This window comes from Centruroides sculpturatus, unplaced genomic scaffold (genome assembly GCF_000671375.1).
Source record: "Centruroides sculpturatus isolate CEXI.00-Female unplaced genomic scaffold, Cexi_2.0 scaffold390, whole genome shotgun sequence".
NCBI lineage: Eukaryota > Metazoa > Arthropoda > Arachnida > Scorpiones > Buthidae > Centruroides > Centruroides sculpturatus.
Window position 1 is genome coordinate 306,534 of NW_019384599.1, and position 26,072 is coordinate 332,605.

A 26,072-nucleotide genomic window follows, 5' to 3' on the forward strand; every position below is an offset into this window, starting at 1 on the left:
TGAAGTTAAACGTAATTTACGTCCTTCTTTCGCTGTAATTTTTTAAAATTTTTAAATAAAAAAAACTCGTATTTAACGAAATTAAACGTTTTATAACACAAAATAATAATTTACAGTAACGTTATATACGGGATTTTAAATAATTTTGTTAAAATTACTTCTTTTGAACAGGATTTTAAATGAATCTGCTCGCGAATAACGTTGTCTTGGGTTAATTTCTTAATACAGTCAAATCTCAAATGGCTCTACCCCGAAATAGAGTCATTTCTTTTTTTTTTAAAACAAAGATGAGTACAAAATAACCTCTAAATAGCGAGATCATTCTTTTATATTTCCGTCGTTGTTTACAGGCTTGACTGTATAATATAAAAAGTAATGTATAACGTTATATGCGGGATTTTGTGCGATTAAGAAGGTAAATTTCTAATACACAACAATTATTTCTACCCATTTTAAAGAAAATTCTACTGAAACATTATCCTTTAATAATTACAAAAAAATGACTTGTATAAATGGCGTTATTTCGAGATCAAACTAAGCTATGTTTTAATGTCATAAAGTGCTAATATTAAAAAAAAAAGTCTAACTTAAGTTTTGATTTTAAAATTGCCTCGTTATAACACCTTACATAATTGCTAAATATATGGTTTTTCGAGACGTTATATGCGGGTTTTGTATTCATTAGTGTGAAAAAATGCTTTATATCGCGTGTTATTACTTTTAATGATTGATTTTTTACACATCTTTTATTACTTCTTTTGATAAAAGAAAACGTTGTGTCGGGTTTTAATAAATTAGAATGACGCTAAATATAATCAATATCCATTAAATTTTGCTTTACTTTGCCCTCGTTATTGCGCCACAAACACAATATAAGCTTGATTACCGTGTAGAAATCAGAATTCGGGATGTTATAAACAAATTTTACACGTTCGTTATAAACGGGTTAATTGGTAACAGTTGAACTTATTCAATTCGCATTTAAAATGCCTCATTATTGCGCTACCAATATTTTATAAGCTTAATAAAATAGACAAACCCCATGATTTGCAAATGTTATACACGGGTTTTATATGTGCGAGTGTTATAAGCGGGTTCGTGTGCTCTAATTAATTAATTAAAACTACACCCAAAAACTTAATTAGTACTCTTTTAAGTCTTCTTTAACATACCTTGCGCTGCCAACATTTGATAAGCTTAATCGGATAAATAAAAAAATAAAAAAAGTGGCTTCCGTCACGTTATAAGCGGGTTTGAACTAATTAAGAAAGGAAGTAAAAGATAACATCTTTCATTCTCACCTATCCCAATTAACGTGTCCTTATTTATTTTTGAACTTCACACTCTTGAAGACACTTTAATTATGATTGCCAGTTTAATTCGATCCCTTCCAATTATTCGATAGTTTATGTCGCACTCGTCCCAGACCAATTAATGATTAATAATAAGCCTGCATACACAATTAACAAACAAAACTCTGACAAACATCCCAATTAAATGATCGACAAAAAATGCCAAAGTATAATTGGAAATTTCAATTTCTTCAAAGTGCAATTTTTGTAATTCAAATTGGAAATTGGATTTTTTTTTTTTTAAGATTTAAATTCGAATTTGAAATTGGAAAAAAAAGTATATTTTTAAGATTCTTAGAATTTAAGTTTCAGGGAAAATTATTATTTCAATTTGTTTTTCCAACATTTCCAATGGCGAAATTATCGTTTCAGTTTACTTTTCCAGCATTTCCAATGGAGAAATTATCGTTTCAGTTTACTTTTCCAGCATTTCCAATGGAGAAATCATCGTTTCAGTTTACTTTTCCAGCATTTCCAATGGAGAAATTATCGTTTCAGTTTACTTTTCCAGCATTTCCAACGGAGAAATCATCGTTTCAGTTTACTTTTCCAGCATTTCCAATGGAGAAATCATCGTTTCAGTTTACTTTTCCAGCATTTCCAATAGAGAAATTATCGTTGTTCCACTTTATTTTTCCGTCATTATTATTCCTATGTATTTTCCAACATTGTAAAAAAAAACGAAAATTGTAAATTTAATTTAATTTGAATAAAATTGTGAATTTTTTTGAGAAAATTACAATATTTATTTTGCAAATCGAATTTAGTTTTTTAAAAATTTAATTTTAATATAATTTTTTCCTAAAAATTTCTAAGTTTTTTTGTTAAAACGTCTGTAGAAATTTTCATTGTTTTAAAAATAAAATTCATAGTTAAAAAAAAAAATAAGTGTAATTTTTAAATTTGAAAACTTTACAAAATTTCCATTAAATCGAAAATTTTTCTAAATAACCAAAAACTTTTCAGAACAATTTTTCTAACAAATAAAAAAAAAAAATGATTTTGAAATTAAAGAAATTGAAACTGAGAAAAACTAAATTAACTTACAAATTCTGAATTTATTCAAATAAAATGCCATTTCAAAATTTTTTGGAACATTAATTTACAATTCTTTTCTCAAAATATTGCAATTTTTATATAATTTAAAATTTTATATGAAATCTTAAAGTTAAATTTACAATTTTTCTAAAGAATTTCCGAAAAAATTTTACAAAATTTTTACAAAAAGAATTTTTAAAGTTACAATTTTTACAAACTCTGAATTAAAAATTACAATTGGAAAATAATTTTTAACACAGTCGAACCTGTAATAACGGCCACCTCTAAATGGAAGTCATTTTTTTCAGTGATGCTCTTCTTTTTTTTTTTTAAATGCCTAAGAAACAACCTCCAAACAACGTACAGGTACATCTCCGAACAGAGGTAACATTTTAGTGGCCATTGTTAACGGGTTTTTCTTTGATTATTTTACTTAATATTATATAAATAACAAAAGAAACACACAATTGGAATTATTATTATTTCGTAATATTGCTGAAATTATCTGTTATTTTATTTTATTTTAAGAATTTATAAGAACATTTCAGACTTCATACAACTGTCATTGACAGGAGTCAAATGGTGACAAGTGTCAAGTGCCAAGTGTCAGTGTCAGGTCACTGGATGTAATATTAGTTCTTTCTTACCTGAAGCTAGTTCCTAAATCGGATTTTGCTTGAAGCACAATAACATTGCTCAATCGCTGCATTTTATACTGTTTCTTCCTTGTTTCTTTTTTTTTTTTTTACGGTTATGAAATGATCACTTTGCCAAATTTTCGTCGTAAAAATATGGCGTGAAGTAAACTGTAAAGTTTTATAGTTTGAGATAAAAGCGATTGAAACTATTTTTAAGAATAAAAATTTGTCTTTAGTTTTATTTTAGTGTGAAAGTGAGTTGTTTCTATGCGAAATTCTATAAAAATTCTCAGATTTCTTTTTTTTTAAATATTGTTTTATGGTTTTTATTGAAGAATTTTGGTATTCGAAGGTCAACTTTGGTAAAAAAAAAGAGCGTTGGGAAGTTTAGTTGTTTGAATGAATTGGTGGGTTTTTCATTTTGATTTTTATGCATAAATATTGGATTCTTCATTATGATTTTATGCACGAATATTGGAATTTTATCGCGATTTTCATGTACGATTGTTGGATTATTATTATTATTTTTATGCTCTATATTGGATTTTTTAATTGTGTTGTTTAAAACAAGAATGTTGGATTTATATTATGATTTTTACGCTCTATATTGGATTTTTTAATTGTGTTTTAAACAAGAATGTTAGATTTCTATTATTATTTTTACGCTCTATATTGGATTTTTTAATTGTGTTTTAAACAAGAATGTTAGATTTTTATTGTATTTTACGTATCCATTGTATTGTAATATTATAAACTGTACAGAACTTCCTAACAAAGTCGCAGTAATAACCCTATTAAAGACCCATTAATATTCCTAATTACTAATAAAGACCCTATAATTGCTGATAAAGGCCACTGATATACCTCATAAAAATCCAATAATTGATACAAAGGCTTATTAATATCTCTAATAAATTCCCAATAATTAATTGTTAATATTCTATATTATATTAAGTTATGCAATGGGATATTCTAATTGTATTTTCCATTTTATAATTAAATATTTAAAGCAGATTTATATATATATATATATATTTACATAAAATGTGAAACAATATGAAACTACACAAGACGTTTTTATATCTTGAAATACATCGTTAATTTCTATGTTATAATAGTTTAAGTAGCGTGGAAAACACATGCATAAATGTTTCACTATGCTTTATATATGCATGACGAATGTACTGTACTGTACTGTACAGAGGGCTACATTCATTATTATATGTGCGTTTTACGATGATAAACATATTCTCTTTAGGGAAGTGTTTCTCTAAAGTAATCCCTAAATTCCCTAAAAGGGAATTATCCATAAATTGAATGATTTTCTTTATTATTTATTCCTAAGGAAATTTATGTTTTCACCTTTAGGGAATTTTTAATGTTGTAATGTCTAATGGATTACAATGATTTTCCTTGCTTTTCCCTTGTTTAAAGCGCTCTCTACACAAATACTTTATAAATTTGACTGCATTTACATAACACACTATTCAAAATGCTAAACAAAATCAATTTTAAATGAGATTTTATTAAATTTAGGCAACGTTTTCAATTCCGGAAACCCCGAAACACGAATAAGATTAGAAGAAAACAGAAAGAAAAGGATAAAGTCAAAGAGGTTAAGAATCAAATTTCCTAGCTGAAAGTATCGGGTTTCAATACCCTAACATCTGCAGATAAGAGATATAAGAGCAGAGGGATTTGAGAGTTGCATGCAACATATTTCTGGCCAACATCTAAGCATTGACCCGATGTAAATAGATAGGAGGAAGGCGAGTAGAAAGCGTTGGCGCAAATAATCGATGGGAATGAATGAACACGCGAAGTGACATGTGCATCACAGCAACAGCTTTCTCACCACCGTGAATCAGAAGGGGTTCCGATAGAGCAATTAGCCATACATCCATCTTAAGACACGTTTCTGATGAAGGCACAAGAAGAATACTTGATGCGAAAATGTTGCATTTGCTACTGATTACTAATTTATCTCGTGAATACAATGGAGGAAAGCATCTTTCCCTAATTGCGCGAGTCTTTTCTTTAACTTTTTCTCTCTTAAATTCCCTATTTTCTGATTAAATATCAGAATTTACAATAGCTCAGGCTCTCATGTAAAACTTTCTTCAATTCGTTTGATTGCTGAAACAAGTGTTCTTGACTTAATGACTGTTCATCATCATTTCCCCACCGCTTCCAACAGTTAATTTCGACGTCTTGCTTCGAGGAAAATTGTTTTTTTTTTTCTTTTTTTTTTAACAGAAAGGCAATTATTTTACTTCGAAAATTGTATTTTTACTTATAAAAATAATTACATTAATCGGAAATTCGTTACATTGCTTAGTTTTCAATGCGGGATTCTTCTATTGCGGGCTCGAATGGTTCCAAGATAAAATTGAATTTCCTGTTGAGACGGGTGATTGGTAGTTGTGCTTTTGGTTAAGGTGTAGCATATAAAGAAACATATAAAGGAAAAGGACACATTCCTTCCCTATCCAACTGCGTAAAGAAAAGGGGAGAAAAAAGGAAAGCAATCTTCAATCTGTGGTACAAACTAGAGAGTGGATTACATTAGTTTTCTTCACCCGCCAATACAATAAAAATAGTTTTGTGTAGTGTGGAGATTTTTTGTCAGATTACAAGCAGTTTCTGTAGATTTGTAAAGAACTAAATTGCTTATATATCACTAAAATCAGCCATTGAGTGTAATTTGCTCCAACGTTTTCTTATCATTTGAACAAACTTACGAGGGAAATTTCCCTAAAATTTCAATACTCACTCCAGTAAAAGTGATTGTCGTAACGAACTACATGCTTAAACTGGTGTTATTTTTCATTCTAAATACTGGGAGACAAGAAACCCACCCAGGAAAAAGGAATTTATATTGAAATTTGTTGGATATTCTTTTCGTCGAACTTGTTTAATTTTATCTCGGAATAGAACCCCTGAGTTGTCTTCTTTCGTACTGCAAACTCATTTTTCTTTATGAAATATCATTCCAGCGAGAAATTTGCTTTTAAAGTCAGTTCTTGACAAAATGTTAGATGGCCTGTTGCCACTTCAATGACAAAAGAGTTTTCTAAAGTCGACTGAAGCGAAAATAATGACATAACGTTCTGAACTATAGCAGCACTATACAACTTAGCAATTCGATCGGTCAATCATGTTCAACGTTTTATTTTTTCTAAAAAGCAGCGAATAAAAATGTGACAAAAGTTTATTTTTTTAACAATAATAACGATGAATGTTAACAAACACTTACACGCATTTATAATTTTTTTTTCTTTTTTTTTTAATATCGTACGTGCAAATTTAGTAAAACTTTTCAGCATCTTATCTATATTCCGTGCAGAAAAATGTTTTATATTTTCCCGAAATATCCTCAATTCTTTCAGTGTCTTATATAGATTTTTATAATGTAAATTTATAGATTTTACAGTATTCTCTACTGTAATATCTTTTATATTGTATAAGAAAAGTTATATATTATACAGGAATACTTTACTAAGTAGGGCAACTTTATTTATGAATTATATTCCTGTATAAAATATACTAAAATAATGTATACTAAACAAAAACATTTTACAAGTTCTTCTGCTTAGTACAGCTCCTTCTTCGTCCTTAACTACTGATCATCCTCATCCTCCTCCAGTCAATACTTTAAACTCTTGATTAGAATATAATATGTACAAAATTTATAATGTTCCTGATCAATACACATATATACCTTCTTCTCTAGCTTCCAGGTACACTCNGCATTTATAATTTTTTTTTCTTTTTTTTTTAATATCGTACGTGCAAATTTAGTAAAACTTTTCAGCATCTTATCTATATTCCGTGCAGAAAAATGTTTTATATTTTCCCGAAATATCCTCAATTCTTTCAGTGTCTTATATAGATTTTTATAATGTAAATTTATAGATTTTACAGTATTCTCTACTGTAATATCTTTTATATTGTATAAGAAAAGTTATATATTATACAGGAATACTTTACTAAGTAGGGCAACTTTATTTATGAATTATATTCCTGTATAAAATATACTAAAATATACTAAAATAATGTATACTAAACAAAAACATTTTACAAGTTCTTCTGCTTAGTACAGCTCCTTCTTCGTCCTTAACTACTGATCATCCTCATCCTCCTCCAGTCAATACTTTAAACTCTTGATTAGAATATAATATGTACAAAATTTATAATGTTCCTGATCAATACACATATATACCTTCTTCTCTAGCTTCCAGGTACACTCCTCTAGTCACTACTCCAAATTCTTGATTAGTAAACAATATGAACAGCATTTACAAGTGTTCCTGTTTAGTAGTACAGTACATGTACAGTACACGTCATACACCTATCTCCTTCGCTACTCCAAAATCTTCATTAGTACACAAAATTTACAAGTGCTCCTGCTTAAAAACCTAATTATACACAGTACACATTAGAAAAAAAACCCCAATAAACAGTTCAAAGTTTGACCTTCTTTTTTTTTAATATATTAAACTAAAAACACGAATAATGAAGTTATAGCCCTTATATTTTAATAAATAGATTTTTAAAAAAATAATGAGGAAAAAAAAATTTTTAATTTGATTATTTTGATAAACTTTACAAGAAAATTGACGTTGAAAAAAATTGAAATTTTCCCCCCTTTTTTTTAGATGAAAGCGCGTTTAATTTTATCAAATAATAAAGACAAATAATAGGCTATTTATCAAAATTAGTTGCTATTATCTTAGTTATTTAGTTGATTAAATAAATGTCAATAAAAACGATTAACTTCTCTCAAAAATTTAACAATTTTAGCTTGGATTCTGTTGAATCTTTTAAAGTAAATCTACTTAATTTATTCTATTTTTTTCTTTCTTTTTTTAAATAAAATTTTTATCGTAATTTAACGTTATCGAATGAAAAATTCGTTCGGTTATTTTCTCGAAAATTGGAAAATATTTTTATGTAAAAATTTCAAGAAAATAAACGTAAGTAATATGATTTTTCGAGAAATTTCGTTCATTTAATTTTATTAATTTATACAAAAGGAAATTGTGAAAAAAAATGTTAAGAAGATTCAAAACAAGAAGAATTTATATTTAAAAAAATTTTTTTAATATAAAATTTAGTTATTTTAAATTAAATTTAGGCAGTTTTTAGTAAAATTTCTAAGATAAAGTGTAATGAATATTTTTTAAATCTATTACAGGATTGGCTGGATTATGATTATCTTAACGTTTATTGGATAAGGAATTAAAAATTAAATATGTTTTTGCATAAATTCGGCAGAAATTTACGTATTTTTATAAGAAATGTTTCTTTTTAACTTTAATAATAGTTCATATATTACAATATTTATTATAAATTATAAAATATCATAAACAAATATTATATATTTGCTATTAAATTATTAAAAAAATAGATTTTAAGAAAATTAAATAATATTTTAAAATAAATTTATTACAAATGTAATCTTGATTATGTTTTCATGATAATCGAAGTATACCGGATGGCTCAAAAGTCTGTTAACCGGTATATATGTATATTATAATGGTTGAAGTCGATTATGAACGTTTCTACATATTCGTGCTCTTGAAATATGATAAATCTCGGTTAACTGACTTTTGGACGGTTCTGTGTATTTTATTTTATTTTACACACTTTTATATATTCAAGTATTATAATATTTTATATACTTCTTTGTTTAAAATATTGATTTTTTTTAATGTATGAATGAATTTAGAGTTGGAAAGATTAATGTATAGTTGCATAAAACTATTTTGTATAAATAAAAGTTTATTTGATCCTAAAATCTTACTCAAAATATGAATTAATTATGAAAAACAATATGTGGTTCTCTGCGATTTATATGAGATATCGAGCGATTTATTTTAACAGAAATTGATTAATTACATGATTATCTTAACGAAGATTGGTTGGAAGGGAAGAAACAATTGTATACGTTCTTGCTGCTTCTTATTTATAACTCTTAAATCAATCATCGTTACAATCTTATTCCGTTGAATGTCTTTCTTATTCGAGACGATTTTTCTTTACTTAATTTTCTCCTTTGTATCTGAGGAATATTTTTAGTTCTTATTTTTCTCAAGTGCTCTGGCATTAAGTAAATCTAGATAATAATATAAAATATTCACAAAGTTTACAGTAATTTAATACAAAAAATTATTTCATCACACTGTTTACTATAATATATTTTTTATATATACTACAAGGTGGACAAAAAGTCAGTTAACAACGTTTAGTTCAGTCTACATTTGTAAAGGATTGTAAACTGTTTTTTGTTAACTGACTTTTGGGCCACCCTTACTGTAAAATGATATTAATACTGTACTTGATTTTATAAGCTTCAATTATATGTTTACACTATTTTGCATTATTCCATCGGTGGAATGATGAATTACTTTGTGTTATTTACTTGAAAAATTTCAAAAAAATAATTGATGTAACAATAAGGAGTTTATTTATTTATTTATTCATTTTATAATTTATTGTTATTGTTACTGTCATCGCAAGTTATCGTTTTAGTAACCGTAAAACAATTCATTTTTTAATATTAAATAAAATGTATGTACGTATTAAAAATGCATATTTTATCATAAATAATACATTTTGTTATAATCAATAAAATCAACAATGGTTATTTCCCTCGCTCATTTTTGATTTTTATTTATTTATTTATTTATCTCCCTGTTTTTCACTGAATATTCGATAATCGAATAAGATTTTTGAATAGACTTATCGAGTCATTTTTTAAAAATGAAATGTCCATTCGTTTATATATTTTTTATTATTATATTATATATATTTTTTACTTCGAAGACAACTGAAATACCGATCAATCTTTCTAAACCGAACAATGATTCTTTCTAATCAATATTTCCTTATTTGAAGAATTAATCTACATAAAAATAAAACTAAAATTGAATTAAAAAAAAAAAAAAGAAAAATGTTATTATCAAGCAAAATAATTCTTTAGTTTCAAGCGTAATAAATTTTAAAATAAATAAACCAATAAGCTTTATTTATAAAGTGACGTAAATACATAAATATCCAATCGTTTCAATTTATGAAACGAATGAAACGTTACTATTTAAACTTAAATTATTGTTATTGGCTACTTTTAATTTACGCAATTAAAATGGGCGTTGTTAATTTTTTTATAATGAACCAATTAACGCGCTAAATGTTTTTGAAATTTAAACTTGAGCTTTCATTGGATAATTAATATATTACTTAGTAACTTTTAAGAAGTTTAATTGGTTGAAGTTATTTCTAAAGAAAAATATGGGAGTGATTTAATTTTTTCAACTTTTCAGTATATTAAACAAACGAAATATATAAAATATGAAAATATTTTTATACTTTTAAGCAATTCCTATTAAGTTAAATCATTGTAGAATAAATATTAATTAATTACATTTAAGTAGAACAGTAAATATTTTAATTAATCGTTAAAGTTTCTTCTTACCATAAATTTGCAATGATTTGTTATTGCATTTTTTTTAATAGAGATGATTCGTCATTTTATACCTAATTTCGGTAACTTGATACATTAACCGCTACTTGTCATACAATTTGTTTTTTCTTATTTTATTTTTTGCACGTGTTAAGATACTTTTATTTTTGAATCTTGGCATCATATTATCGACCGTTTTCCTGGCTATAATGACGTGTCTATCGACCATTCATTTTAAAGATCGGATAGAGATATAGTGTTCATGATCGTTGGAACGAGATCTAAGAAAATTCGACTTGGTTAAATCCTAGCTAAAGCTCTCTTCAATCGAACTCTCATTAACCATTTGCCTTTTCTTGCTCCCTTTTCTGGAAAAAAAATACTAAGAAGAAAAGGCAGTCCATCTCCAGGAAGAAGGGATCAATATTGCTCGATAAAACGTTTTGTTGTCATATACAGCACCTAAGGATACTCTCACTGAAAAGACACTCTTACAAATGGATTGATGTATGTACTTTACTGTATCATCCACAGAAGTGCGACTGTACTAAATTATAGTGCACAGTCTTGTAACATCGCGAGAGTATTCCCATATGCTCTCCTTTACAACGCCGCTATCTCCCCATACAACATTGTTTTTAATCCTTGATAAAATTGCACATTATTGCTGATATCCCGTGCAAAATATATATCTTTAAAGCTACAATCTTCTATATTTTTATATAAATAAAGAATTTACTCTTATAATCGAACACGCTTGAAGTTATAAGCTATAAAACTTATCTTACTGCAGATTTATCATTAAAGTAGAAGCCATTAAACTCTACTAGAAATAATGAAAAAAGTTCAATCTTCATACTTCAATACGGAGATAAAAAAATAATAATAATAATAAAAAAATTGTCGAGGTAATAAATTAAGAAATATATTTTATTTTCTATTTAAAAAAAATAAAAAAGTTAACAACACAACAAAATCAATTATAAACTACTTACTTTAATTCGTTTTATTCACACTTAATTAAGTTTTAATTCAAATTAAAATTAATTAAGGATTAAAAATTTAATTTAACTAGTTACTGATTTTTTAGGGAATTTTTTTTTCCTGACAAGCAAATAATAATAATAATGTATGATAATTAAATAATAATGTACAGTACACAAAACATATCAATTCTCTGAGGATTATTACATAACTGAGTTTTTATTTTGTACTAATTAAGACGAATTGAATGACATTTTAAATAATTATATTTTACAGAAAATTGTCTCATTAGTTTCTACTATTTTTATAATTTCGAATAATAAATTTATTTTTGTCGATATTAAAAAAAATAAAATAAAATTGTACACACGAAATTGTTGAATTAAATAAGAAATAATAATAAAAATATTTACTAGATATCGAATTTATAACATTTTTACTATTTTTCTGATCATTATTATTTTGAAACTTTGTGATAAACTATAATGAGATCATTTATAAATAAAATTATGACAAAATTTTATTTGAAATTACCATATTTTTACGTAATTTATTATGATTTGAATTTGTTTTTTTAGTAAAATCTGTCCAAAATGAAACCTGAATCTGCTTATACGGAAGAAATTCTTTGAAACGATGCGATTTACGTGTTAAAACAAGAAAAAAAAACCTGTTAAAGACGGAAACCTGCCAAAACAAGAAAATATTCGGTAGAGTAGATTTCGGCTTACACAGGTTTTACTGTAATTCTGTTAATAATTAATTAATTAATATTATTTCTAGTTTAAGTATTACGATAAATGAGTTTTGTATATTAATTATTCTTATTTTAACGAGTTTTTAAGGTAATTTTTTTTAATATAAGAAGATACCTGTATATTTTATTTTAGCTATTTTAATTTAATTTAATTGGCTTTAATGTATGGAGATTATTATTAAATGCATTCTGAATATTATCTGCAATTAATTTGTTATTTTAATTTTTAAATTTTATATTAGCCATTAATTTAAATGAGAATGCTTCTCTTAAGTAAATTTTCATAATATTATTTATAAAAAAGTAAATGAAAAATTCAAATATTTTCTCATTTAAATGCTGAATTATAATAAAATTAAAATTATTTTACAGTAATAAATGTTTTATAAAATTATTATTATTATTATTATTTTTGTAGATAATAATTAGGCCTGTATTTAACTCTTACTTCACCTGTTTAACGATGATAATTTATATCTCTGTCCTATGTCCTTACAGAGGGATATTTCCTGTGTAGGAACGTGTATAAAATCCTTCTCTAGGGATATGATTTGCTCTACAGAGGGATATATGTCTGGTTTCTAATCTCAGGAGTATTGTGATGAAGTCTTACAGTGGAGTCTCCATTAAGGAATCAAAATTTTCTAGTGACCTTTAACCTATATAAACGACTGTATTGAATTTAAAATAACTGAAGACTGTTTTAATAATAATTAATAATTAATGAAATTTATAAAAATTAAAACTGAATTTGTGATAAAACTGATTTACAATTTCATTTTTAAAGAAAAAATTCAGCTTGAAGCATTAGGAAACATTTTTTAAAATATAATTTTTAAATTATAAATATGTATATATATAATAATTCTTTGTATTCTTTAATAGAAAATTATATAGACTTTTCCACCTTCAATTTAACAAGAGTATCTTCAACTTTTTAAATAGTTTTTTAAAATAAAATTGTAGATATAGAAACACAATCACTACAAGTCATTCTAAAGCTTGACTCCAGGAAATATATACCAACTTCTACACACTCATACACACTGATAGAGCATATAGGCCTATACTATATATATTTAATTGAAAAATGAAAGTTTTTCTTATCAGTAAATTCCAGCTTTATCACTTCCAGAAGCTAATCCTTTGTTGTCAAAATGGGACATTTAACAGTTTCTGATCAGCAGTAAAATACAAACGACACTCTACACATCAGAGAATACTTTTTATTTGACGAATAAAAGTATAAAGCATGGAATGAACATATATTTAACCACATTTATAACCACATTTTTAAGAATCATATCCATAAAACGAGTAATTCAAATCTATTGATCTAGATAAACTTTGTCACCCCTGAAACGAGTCTACAATACGTATTAGAAAACTAGGATAGTAATTTAACGTCAATTTATTATCTCGTAAAATTTCACTATTCAAGAATTAAGTAATAGCCAGGGCAATAAACTAATAAAAAAACGTTATTTTCTACGAACTAGATAGAATAATTTAAAAATTAAAAAAGAAAATGTATGTATAGAATTCCCGTTTATGGCATTAAACTGTAGAAACTACAATCAATTTTTTTATATTTATTTTTCAACTTTTATATAAAAAAATCGAAGAGGGAAACATAGAAAGACTTTTCTTTAAAGTCTGAAAATTGCTACAGTCATGGAAGGAAATTGCTGAAGAATCTATCACCTTGTCACAAAATTGATTAATGTTGTGTAAAATAATTGATAGCGTCTAAAATTCTTTGGATATAACGGAATCCCTCTTAGAAGTCAAGTACGAATGTTTTTATTGTGGTTTATACTGATGCTGCAGAGAGAGACGAAGAAGCAGAAATCTCTTGAGGATGACCAATGCTTCATTCTTTTAAAGAAACACACACACACACACACAAAAAAAAACCTTTCTGACAGTGATTTGCTATCTAGAAAAATAATACTAGAGATTATATTTCTAAAATAATACGTTAAAAAAAATCTAACATGGCCCATTCAATAAGTCTAATGACAGAAGGGAATAGCACAGGGATATAACGGATTTTTTCCAACCATTACATATACAGAGGATCCATTTGCTGATCTAAGAGATCTTGTAGAATAAATCCCGAGTTATAAAAATTGAAAGGGAGAGTATATAAGTTATAAAGAAAGTCAAGAATGAAAACTCTTCAGTAAGATAAACTGATTCAGAACTATAGTTGATGTGACAAACTCCTATTTTGAACGATTCGTTTCTCTTAAAATTAGCATTTAAATAGAATTAGAACAAACCTCAATTATAAATCTGCATAATTATAATAATATTAAAGATAATTAAGTAAAGTTTTAATAATAATTTACTGTAGCTTGTTAATTTTCTGTTTAATGTCTAAATTATTTACTTTGAAATGCTGTGCCGCTTTAGACCGTCAGAAAGTGCATTAAGGTTATTGAAATCTATAACTTAGAAACACAGAGAGGGGAACGAGTTAATATAATAAATTATGCTTTTAGTGGTTATATATTAACTTAAAAATTTATCATTTTTCAGTTAATTTAATGGCGTAGTAATTTATTAATTTCTCCTCTACCAAGGGTCTGTTAATAAGTTATATGTCGCATTAAATTTAATTAAATATTTAAAAATTTTAAGCTAATGTTAAAATACTTTTGCTATTTTGTAATCTTCTTTCTATCAGTAATTTATTGATGAAAAAAATTTATAATTTAATTCCAATTATTATCAAGATAATTGAGTTTGTTTTCAGCGGTAATTTCTTAGCGAGTACATGCTTTGAAATCTTAAATATTTTAACAGCATTTATTAATTCTTATCATGACAAAAATTACTAATTTTTTTTTATTGTTGCTCCGACAAAATATAAGAATTTAATCATTTAATTCTTACATCAGATGGTGTCTTGTGGTCAGTAATCAATACAGTTGTTTGATGAGGCTTGAATGTGAAGTTGGATAGGGAATAGGGAGTTGTTTGCTTTACTTTTTTTATGATAATGTCTTCTTCTGTTAAGATCTATTGACCAAGTCCATATCCGAAAATGGAATATTCTTCTGAAAGAAAGTTCTCGTGAATTATCATTTATATTTACTGTATTAAATTATTATCTTATTGAAATAAATAAATTAAGGATAAATTTCAGTAGTGAGTTCTTTATTACTTGCAAAGCTTTACTGTATTTTTAAAAAAAATCCAACAACGAGCTGCATAATTTCCTGAAAAAAAAGTTAAAATTGCGTGTGGCGTCATCTGTTATGAGATTTTATTTTTAAAACTTCTTATACTATTAATTATTATAAAATGGTAAGAATATTAATTTAGAAGGTAGAAATGAATTTTATAAAAAATTCTAAATGCTAATAACGAGTAAAATTTTTATTAAGTCCGATTACACTAAAGATATGACACATTATCCCTTCTATCTCCCCACTCCTTCGACTTATAATCATCAAAATTTAACAGAATCAATGCCCCTAATACACAAACCTTCCTGAAAAATTACAGAAATTTTTGATAAAAGGCGCAAAAGTTATTAAGTTTTAAATTGGATGAACAAAATCGTGTTCTCCTCACATATTAAAACTCATACATGTAGAAAAAACCCCAAAATTTTCTGTATTTCACGGCATTTTAATTAAGGATCTCAAGTGAAAAAAATGTAAAAATCTTGGGGAGATGTATTTTTTGACCGATCACAATACATATAACAGCCGGGAAAGTAATAAATTAAGTTTGTTTTTATATAAAAGAGAAAAATCCAAATTTTCTACAATTAAAATATAGAGAAAAATTTCCTTCTTTGGCCTCTTTTCTAACTTACGGCATTACAATTTTTTATCACCATTTAAATTACTCAACAAAGAGCAAGGTTTTCAAATGTAACTAATTCCGAACTTAATTTAGATCATCATCATCATCAACATTTATGTTGTAATGCGTGATAAATTCTTATTTTTCAGTAATAATTTCTACATCTTTGTTCCTCCTCTTTCTTCTTCTTCTTCTTCTTCTTCTTCCAATCTTCTCTTTCCATCTGTCACGCATCCCAACATCAAACAATTCTTTTTAACAGCCTAAAATTATTCAAATTTTCTCCTCTAAGCAGTTTTTGATCTTATTTTTTAAGCCGTACATTTGGGTAAATTTCTTCTTTCTTTTATTATTTTAGGATACTTTATTGCCATTCAACCTGATTAAATTGGTGCAAGAAAACAAATGGAACTGATATAATGGATCTTGGAATATGTCATTTGATTCTGAACCACTTTGCAATAATTTTTCCAGAAGTGAAACGATCGCAGAAAATATTTAGATAAAGGAGGATGTGACAGAAAGATAAATCGTTAACATTAAAGATACTCATTCTTTTATTTTATTTTATTTTATTTTTTTAAAGATGCAAACTTTATCTCATTAGAAAAGAAAAAAAAAAGTCTACTTGAGACACGACCAAGTAAAAACAATTATAAAGATAGATTTATATTTGTCGAGTAAGGGAAGAGTAACCGATTTCTCTAATTTTCTTATTTATTTTAGAGATAAGAGGATGACATCAATGATAAATTTTATAGATAAAATCATTTTAAAATTGTTTATAAATGAATGAAATGTTATTATTCAGTTAAACGGAGAAGAAGAATTAATTTTATTTTACGTCGTTTTATAAGGCTTTACCGTAGGAAGTGAGTTAAAGGGGAGGGGGAAGATCAGCAGTTTCCGCTAATCTGATTGGTTAATACTTCATTGATGTCATTTAAGTTAATCTTTTCTGCTGACGGATATTACCGATTCGCTTCTGTTAATTCTATTGGCGTAATTGAACCATGTTTCTACTCTACTAACCAATCAGATTAACGGAAACTGCAAATAGTTCTAGTAATGTTTCTACATGATTCATTTCCGGACCACTTATATCCATGATTTTATTTTATTTATTTTTTTTAACGAGTCTAGATTAAAATAATTTATAAATTATTATAAAATATTTATAAAAGAATAATAAAATTAAAAATCTATACGAGAGATTTAAATATTTATCATAAATTTTTGTCGAAATTAATGATATAAAAAAAACTTATATGCGATTATATCAAAGTCTAAGAATTTGCTGAATCTTGTAACATTTATAATTAGACAAAGGAATTAATTTTAGAGAGGAGTCTCTCGAGACTTTCCTTCTGAAGATGCACTCTATGATGTTCGAGTGTTACTCCATCATTTCTAATAACAATAGATGCAAGAGAATATTGCAAGAGGGAAATAATGATTAAATGCTGACGTTCCTTTACTTTTTGCTTGTTTATTATATCTAACAATATCTTTTAATCTGATATACACGTTTATATTCTATCCATTTTTCCCCCTCTCCATCACTCAATAAAAAAACTATTCAATTGTTTCCTTTGCAAATTATATTGTATAAAAGGTAAGAGGCTATATTTATTTTAAAAAAATTAAGTTTTATGCAATAAAATTATAAATTTCTAGTATCATATTGAACTGATAATTCTCACTTTAATGTTTCTGAATCAGACTAAAAGTATTTAATTTTGTCTGATTCAGAAACATTGATTCTAAGCTAATTTCGGAGTAAATGATGTTATTAATACACCGAACCAATGTATCAATATTAACTTTCATAAAGAATAATGGATCGACTTAAATATGGATACTTAAGCGCTACTTATATTAAAAAAAACGCTAAATTAACATAAAATGCAAATACAAATTTACTCTCCAATATGTTTTTTAAATGTATTGACAGTTTTTAAACGAAGAAAATGCATATTAAAAATGAAAAATTAGCATATCGATACGATAACTCCCGGATAAAAAAAAATTCCACTCTATCAAATATCTCAATTATCATAAAACTTATGATGATGTACAGTACACTTCGTTATCTCATTATCATCAATAACTTACGCGATAAGATGATGAAGGAGGGGTTTAAAAAAAACCGAAAAAATAAACTCAAATCAATGGGAAAATATACAAAAAATAGAGCACATCGAAGTAGTTTTCAGTTTATTTTCTACCTTGTCGAGGGGTGTATAGAAACACGAACGGATCGTCAACTTTAATAAGTTTTATGTTATTATACAGGGTGGAAAAAATGGAAACAACTAATTACGAATTCATCAGAGAAGTTCAAGCACGAAAGAAAATTCATGCATCGACTAGGAACATATTAATCAATGTTATACTCAAATGTGACAAGAACAGCTGGTTGACGATAAGGTTAGTTTTTTTTTTTAAATTTAAAAAAAAATATCGTTTTTTTCCAAAAATATTCTACACGTTGAAAATTTCAAATTATCATTTTAATTATTATCACCAGATTTTATAAGTTTTTTTCATATTTTCTTTATTAGAATAGTTGTAACATTTATTATATTTTCTCTTCTTTACAAAAGTATAGCCATGAATGAATAATGCATAGCATAAAATAATGGGATAAATATACACTTTAAAGAAAAAAAAAATCTGTATACTATTATCTTAATTATCGTAAATTTGAATGATTTTGTAATTTTTAATTGCAATTTTTTTTTATTTAAAAAAATCTAAATGATTATACAAATATTTAAGAAAAAAATATATAATTTAATCGCACTTATTCATGTAATTAATTTTTAATTGTGATAATTAATTATTTACAAATAATTTTAACGTGTAAAAATTATCGGTTCGTCAATTAGACAATAAGTTAGTGGCTTCGTTTAAGTTTAAACGGCTTCTTAGCTCTGATTGGACGAAGATTAATCTGCAGCCAATTAGAGGTAAGATATCGTTTAAACTTTCAAAGATGCTAACTGTTTGTTTGATTGAAAAGCCAATAATTTTCATGTGTTATAATTAATTTTAAATACTTAAAAATTATATCTAATTATCTCGATTATAAATTAATTACAAAATCGATGGTTTTTAAATTAGATAAACATTTCGGTTAGAAACTTTGATTAGTTAATAATTAATTTCTAGCCAATCAGAGCTGAGAAATCGTTTAAACATATTTTAAATCTTTCTCGACTGTTATACATAACAGAAAGCAATCGGTCAAAAAATGACCCCCCAAGATTTTTTCATTTTTGGACTTAGAAGACCTTGAAACGTCGAGAAATGCAAGAAAAAGTTGGTTTTGGGGGGTATTTTTCTCCATATATGTGTATGGATATTAGTGTGTATGTGTGGGGTGGGGGATACAACTTCGTTCACCCATTTCGAAGCTTAATAACTCGTGTGCATATTGTCGAATATTTCTGAAATTTGGCAGGGAGATTTGTACTTTAGTGGCATTGGTGCTATTAAATTTTGGTGGTTAAAAGTTTAGGGGGTGAAGAGATAGAGGAAAGTCATGTGTCATATCTCTAGTAGAGTCAGACTTAATAAAGATTTTACCCGTTATTGCATTCACAATCTTTTAAAAATAAAATTCATCTCTACCCTCAAAAATAATCTTTTGACATTTTATAATAATCAATAATATTAAAAAAAATTTAATAAGATCTCATAACAGATGGCGCCATATACAATTTTAACTCTTACAGGGGATGTTACGCAACTCGTTGCTGGATTCTTTTTTTTTTTTTCCTATAACGGCATTATAGAATATAGATATTTTAATGGCTCCTTTTAAATTAATAATAACTTAGATATTGATAAAGATGAAGAATATCGTTCAATTAATCAATTTTATCAAATGGTTATTGAAAAATAGCTTGTCATCATAATTTCATCTAATTCATTTTTTATCGTTCTAAATCAATATAAAAAATATTAAGAATTATTCCTTCAGCTGATGTATTATTAGTTTTTCTCTGTAACAAACTTTTTACATTGTTTACTCCAATTATATCATGTTTGTACACTCACAAACAGGACCAAAGCTACTGGGGGTTTTGAGGTGTCTCGCCCCCATTCGGCAAAGTCACGTCACAAAAAACAATACATTTTTTCGGAACTAAGAGAAATACAGAAGTATAAAGGAGGGGCAAGAAGGTGGGGAGAAGAGGTGAAGGAAAGCCAGCCTCCTGGGCTTGACTTCTATATGAACTATCGGTAGCAATGCCAGCTTATTGCCAGATATTTTGTCATTAATTTAGTTACTTTTACTCTTCCGTCTGTTATAACATAACACGGGAAAGTATTGTAATCGTCACTTTTACTTTCCTAGCTTATATGACGTAACACGGGTTACTTTTCAGGCTGTTATAATGTATTACTGTAATGGTGTCATATTTGACTCTCCGGGTTTTTAAAATATCTACGCTTGGATACCCCCGAACCCAAAAAAGTCAAAAACATGACACTTGGGCTATGTAGCCTACTGTACGTATGTATGTATGTGTGTGGGGCGTGTGTGTAGATGTGTTGGCATCTATTTCGTTTAATATCTCGAATGAGGTAAAGATTAAGAAACGAAATTTGGCGTGGTAACTTGTCTATAAGGGGCATTCATGTTTATAAATTTTGGTACTTAAAGGTCGAAGGGGTGGGGAGATAGAGGGAATCATGTATCATATCGCCGGTGTTTCATACCTCATAATTTAAAGAGCTTAAATTTATATATTTAATAATAGTTAAAAATGATTCAAAAGTGTTTCTGTTGCATTCAGCTTCTTCGTTTAAAGCGAATGTTACGATGTATAATAAAAGTTTTTATTGTAATATTAAAATACGTAAATAAATTCGTAAAAAAATTCGTAAACTATCTTTTGGGCACTTCTATAGCTGAAGATAATTCTACACTCTCACTTTATATGATCTTTTATGTATATAAAAGAGAAATAAATAATGGTTTGTGAAATAAATTTAGTTGGTGAAATGAATTCAATAAGTAATTTCGAGATTTATAGAAACAAATTATTTCCGAATCAGCTCTTAATTCTTCATTTAATTCGGAATATGAAAGTGTTTAACAGAGAATCTAACTTGAATGCAATTTAAAACGTTTTCAAGAACATAATATTATTTGCAATAATCTCAAAAGCTTCTATATTATCTCATAAAACTTTGTACAATTTGATAAATAAAGTACTTTCATTATCAGCCTTTATAGAATTAAATACTAGAGATAAATCTGTAATATTTACTAATTTAATTAATATTTAGAATAAAATTTTTAAAAAATAAATAAATAAAATAACGAACTTTTACATTTTTAAATTATTTAAATTTAGAAATTACGTTATCAGCTGTTCTATTTGCCAATTTGAAATTATGCTTAACTCGATAGCCAATCAGCGAAGAGAAAGATATTAGAGTTTCGTAGTCAGTAATTTTCCTCTAATTGACAGACCAAAAAAAATTTATATGATAAATTTTGATAAAAAAATTAATAAAATTCAGAATATAAATTATAAAATAGCGTATTTTGTTAATGAAAAAGTCGTTAAATAAAAATATATTTAAAAAATATCGATTTAAAATGAATAAATCCAACTTTTTAACAAGAAGATGAAGAATAGAAAAATTGGTTTGGATAGAGAATTGAGTTTATTATATTCCAAAGCTTCAAAGCCCACATAATATATAGATTAAAGGATTAAGGATTAAAACGATATTAAAAAGGATCGATATTATAAGGATTATGGGATCAAGACTTACAATAATCTCTAAGGCAAGATAGATTTAAAGGGATCTAGTTGTGTGGATAATTGAAGGAACCGCATCAAATTAGTATAATAATCGTTATTTAAAATTAAAGATAATGTAATTATGGTAATTTGATAGAAAATTTTATTTTATTTAACTTTTAATAAAAATTCGAATGCACAGATGTATAATAAAAGTTTTTATTGTAATATTAAAATACGTAAATAAATTCGTAAAAAAATTCGTAAACTATCTTTTGGGCACTTCTATAGCTGAAGATAATTCTACACTCTCACTTTATATGATCTTTTATGTATATAAAAGAGAAATAAATAATGGTTTGTGAAATAAATTTAGTTGGTGAAATGAATTCAATAAGTAATTTCGAGATTTATAGAAACAAATTATTTCCGAATCAGCTCTTAATTCTTCATTTAATTCGGAATATGAAAGTGTTTAACAGAGAATCTAACTTGAATGCAATTTAAAACGTTTTCAAGAACATAATATTATTTGCAATAATCTCAAAAGCTTCTATATTATCTCATAAAACTTTGTACAATTTGATAAATAAAGTACTTTCATTATCAGCCTTTATAGAATTAAATACTAGAGATAAATCTGTAATATTTACTAATTTAATTAATATTTAGAATAAAATTTTTAAAAAATAAATAAATAAAATAACGAACTTTTACATTTTTAAATTATTTAAATTTAGAAATTACGTTATCAGCTGTTCTATTTGCCAATTTGAAATTATGCTTAACTCGATAGCCAATCAGCGAAGAGAAAGATATTAGAGTTTCGTAGTCAGTAATTTTCCTCTAATTGACAGACCAAAAAAAATTTATATGATAAATTTTGATAAAAAAATTAATAAAATTCAGAATATAAATTATAAAATAGCGTATTTTGTTAATGAAAAAGTCGTTAAATAAAAATATATTTAAAAAATATCGATTTAAAATGAATAAATCCAACTTTTTAACAAGAGGATGAAGAATAGAAAAATTGGTTTGGATAGAGAATTGAGTTTATTATATTCCAAAGCTTCAAAGCCCACATAATATATAGGTTAAAGGATTAANATAATATAAAAATAAGAAAAAAAATTTTTTTATTTTGTTTAGAAAAATCTCAATTAGCGAATCGATAATTAACTAATTTAAATTTTATTTAATTTATTATTTAAAAAAGTCTACATTCGTGCCAAGAATTGTGGTGACTTTCAAGATGCATCAAGCTAATTATCGCTAAGTTTAATGAATGTGAGAGCTTACAGTTTGGACAAACATCTTAATCCCATCTCAAACTCCACAAATAATACAAGATAGCGTGTATCACAAGATCAGTTTTATCGATTTTTCTGAAAATTTCTTCCAACTAGAAAGTAGGATCTTTACGAATAAAAACACCATTTTTTTGTTTTTGTTTTCTTTTATTATTCATCCTGAAAATCCTACAAGTTCATCCAATAAACGTCAAAGTAGAAAGACATCACGTTTAAAGAAACACAGGTTTAGGCGGTCTGTAAAACATCTTAGACTTATAATTTGATTTGGGAACCCTGATATTGTTCTGGCATCAAATAAATTGAAGATAGAAGAAAACTCGACCTCAAGAAAAAGAAACATGGCGATGAGAAGATATGAGAGTAACTTTCAATTTTTACTACTACAGGAATTGTTGGTAGGGGGAGAAGTTTAAAAAAAAGTAATAAAAAAAAAAAGGAAGAGGGAGAGATTTTTTTTTTCTATCCATGCGAGTAATTTAGACTGTTGCTGAAACCAGCGATAAGAAGGAGAGAAAATAAGGACGAAAAGATATCAATCAAGTCGAGCCCAACTGTCGACACCAGACTTTAGTATCGTTATCTCGTGCCATTTATCGCTCCTTCCAGCTACTAACGGGGCATTGCACACTTCAGTTGCTTTCCTCTTGGCTTGAAATAAATGGTGTTTCTTATATTAACCAATGTGTCAGGCATGATTAGTTGTACGACAATGGACAAACTACGCTACGTTGTTACATGGATGCTTTTCTTCGCTCCTTCTCACGTGATATTGCCAATAACGGCTTTCTATGGATTTTCTTCTAAGCTGATGATCGATCCTCTCTCTCTCTCTCTCTCTCTCTTCCCCCTTTGATAAATTAAATATCGTTTTTAATTAACTTTAAATTCGCTGATGCGTCAATTTATTCACTTTATACTTTACGTTACGTTGATGAATGAAGTCGAATTACGCCGCCATCGAATCGAATTTAGAAATCGCTAACGTGTTGCTGCTTTGTTTACATGCGAAAGCAAGTTATTACTATTGATTTTCATGAGTTTTTTCCTTGTGAATCATGTTTTCTATTGAAGATTTTCCGGGTGCATTCTACGGAACGAGTGGATTTTTCCCTTCTTTTACAAGGATTTAGATGGATAAATCAATTTATCTGCATTTTACATGATTTAGTTTGCATGGAAATAATACATTTAGTAGTTATTAATGTGACTTATAATTAATTTATCAGGAAGAAGTAGAACATTTTTATTCTTCGAACGGGAATCGATAGAGAAGTACAATATGCGGTCTCCCAATCCATCCATGTCTGGTCAATGTAGCGACCGATGGTTAACACTTCGATTGACTACACGTTTTGAACAAAAATCCATATTTTATCGATTTCCTCTAGGATTTTAACAGTAACTAACGCGCTCAGAGCAAGAAATATAAGTTTTTTTTTTTTAGTTCTATAATTACAACTTGGAGATTGATTTGCATTAAAAAATATACTTGCAATTTACTAATTTTTATAAAAACTAGATGCTGAATATTATGCACAAAGAGTCAGACTTAGATCCGTTGTCACCCTAAGTTACATCACATAAGAGACCTTAATTAAGGAGGCCTTCTTAGCACGAGGTGTGCTCTCTCTTAAGTTATATGTAAATTTGTCACTGTATCTATGAAAATAGGTCATTCTATTGTGATATAAAAGTATTTTCGTAGAAAATATCAAGTTTTACTAGTGCAGATTCTTCTATTCTGAAAGAAGTTCGTTGTTTTTATATCTTTTGTAAGATAACTCTCCAAGAAAGTGCCACTCCCAGTTGACATAAGTAGAGTCTCTTTAGAACATATCTAGTGTATTGTAAATATTGCCAGTTCAGTTTTATTTCTATAAAAGAAATGTAATTTTTTTTTCATCGTTATATTCGATGTTTCAAACATTATGTATTTATAAAAGTATACTTTACTAGAATGCTAGTACACCTAACTAATGAAGGAAGGCTGTTGACATTCTAGAGATTCACGATTCCTATAACGATTTACGAGACTTACAGATTGGAAAACAAGTCTATAAAAAGTATTAAATTCCAAAAAAAGGACAGCTATTTTTGGTAGCAAATAGCAGAATTTGCCAATTTAGAATTTAATTCCATTTGATGTAGATGACGATGCTTTTAAGATGCCATACCGAAATATATATTGTCTAGAAGTGGCAAACTTACTTATCTGGTTGATACAAATAGCGGTAAGTTACAGTCGTTGGAGAAGATATTTCTGTAGTTAACCTATATTACATCTTCTATATAAGATTTATCCTCCAGAAGTGCCCTTTGAAGTTGCTTTTGTTAGAAGTGATACTTCTTACTTGCTATATTCTTTTACGAGAGCAATTTTCAAAAGCACTCTTTTGTACACTGTTTTAATAAATTAATTACAGAAGAAATATAATGTTTTAACAGATATTCATTAGCATACAATTGATATTTTAATCTAAACTTAGAAATTTCTTAAAATTTTAACTGATATACAAATGGAATGTCTTATAAANGTAAAGGAAGTAAGTAGCTCTGTAAAGAAAGTCCTATAAATGTAAAGGAAGTAAGTAGCTCTGTAAATAAAGTTCTATAAATGTAAAGGAAGTAAATGAAGCTGTAAATGAATTCAAAATTGTAACTTGTTTAAGCCGTACTTATTGTTTGTATATACAAATGGAATGTCTTATAAAATGGAAAGTTTCTTGCAAAAATTAACCGAATTCATCTCCTTAAACTTCTTCAGACCATCCTCAAAAATGGAGATTATAGACTAGAATTTTCTGAATTTTTCAAAGAGAAAACCAGAAAAATACATTGTAGATTGGATCGCGTGTAACATTTCTCAGAATTAACACCTTCATTCTGGGGTTTGGAGGAGAAAAAGATACAAAAATCCGCACGCGAAGTGAAG

General features: G+C 26.9%; 1 long non-coding RNA gene across 1 annotated transcript in view; it reads left to right on the forward strand.

Annotated features, from left to right (window-relative positions):
• The window catches only part of LOC111624944, a 36,960-nt gene extending 24,039 nt beyond the window's left edge, over positions 1-12,921 (forward strand). The window contains exons 3-4 of the long non-coding RNA XR_002756659.1: positions 12,056-12,187; positions 12,733-12,921. This is a non-coding gene — a long non-coding RNA (uncharacterized LOC111624944). The remainder of the gene's footprint in view (positions 1-12,055; positions 12,188-12,732) is intronic.
• Positions 12,922-26,072: the final 13,151 nt, after the last annotated feature.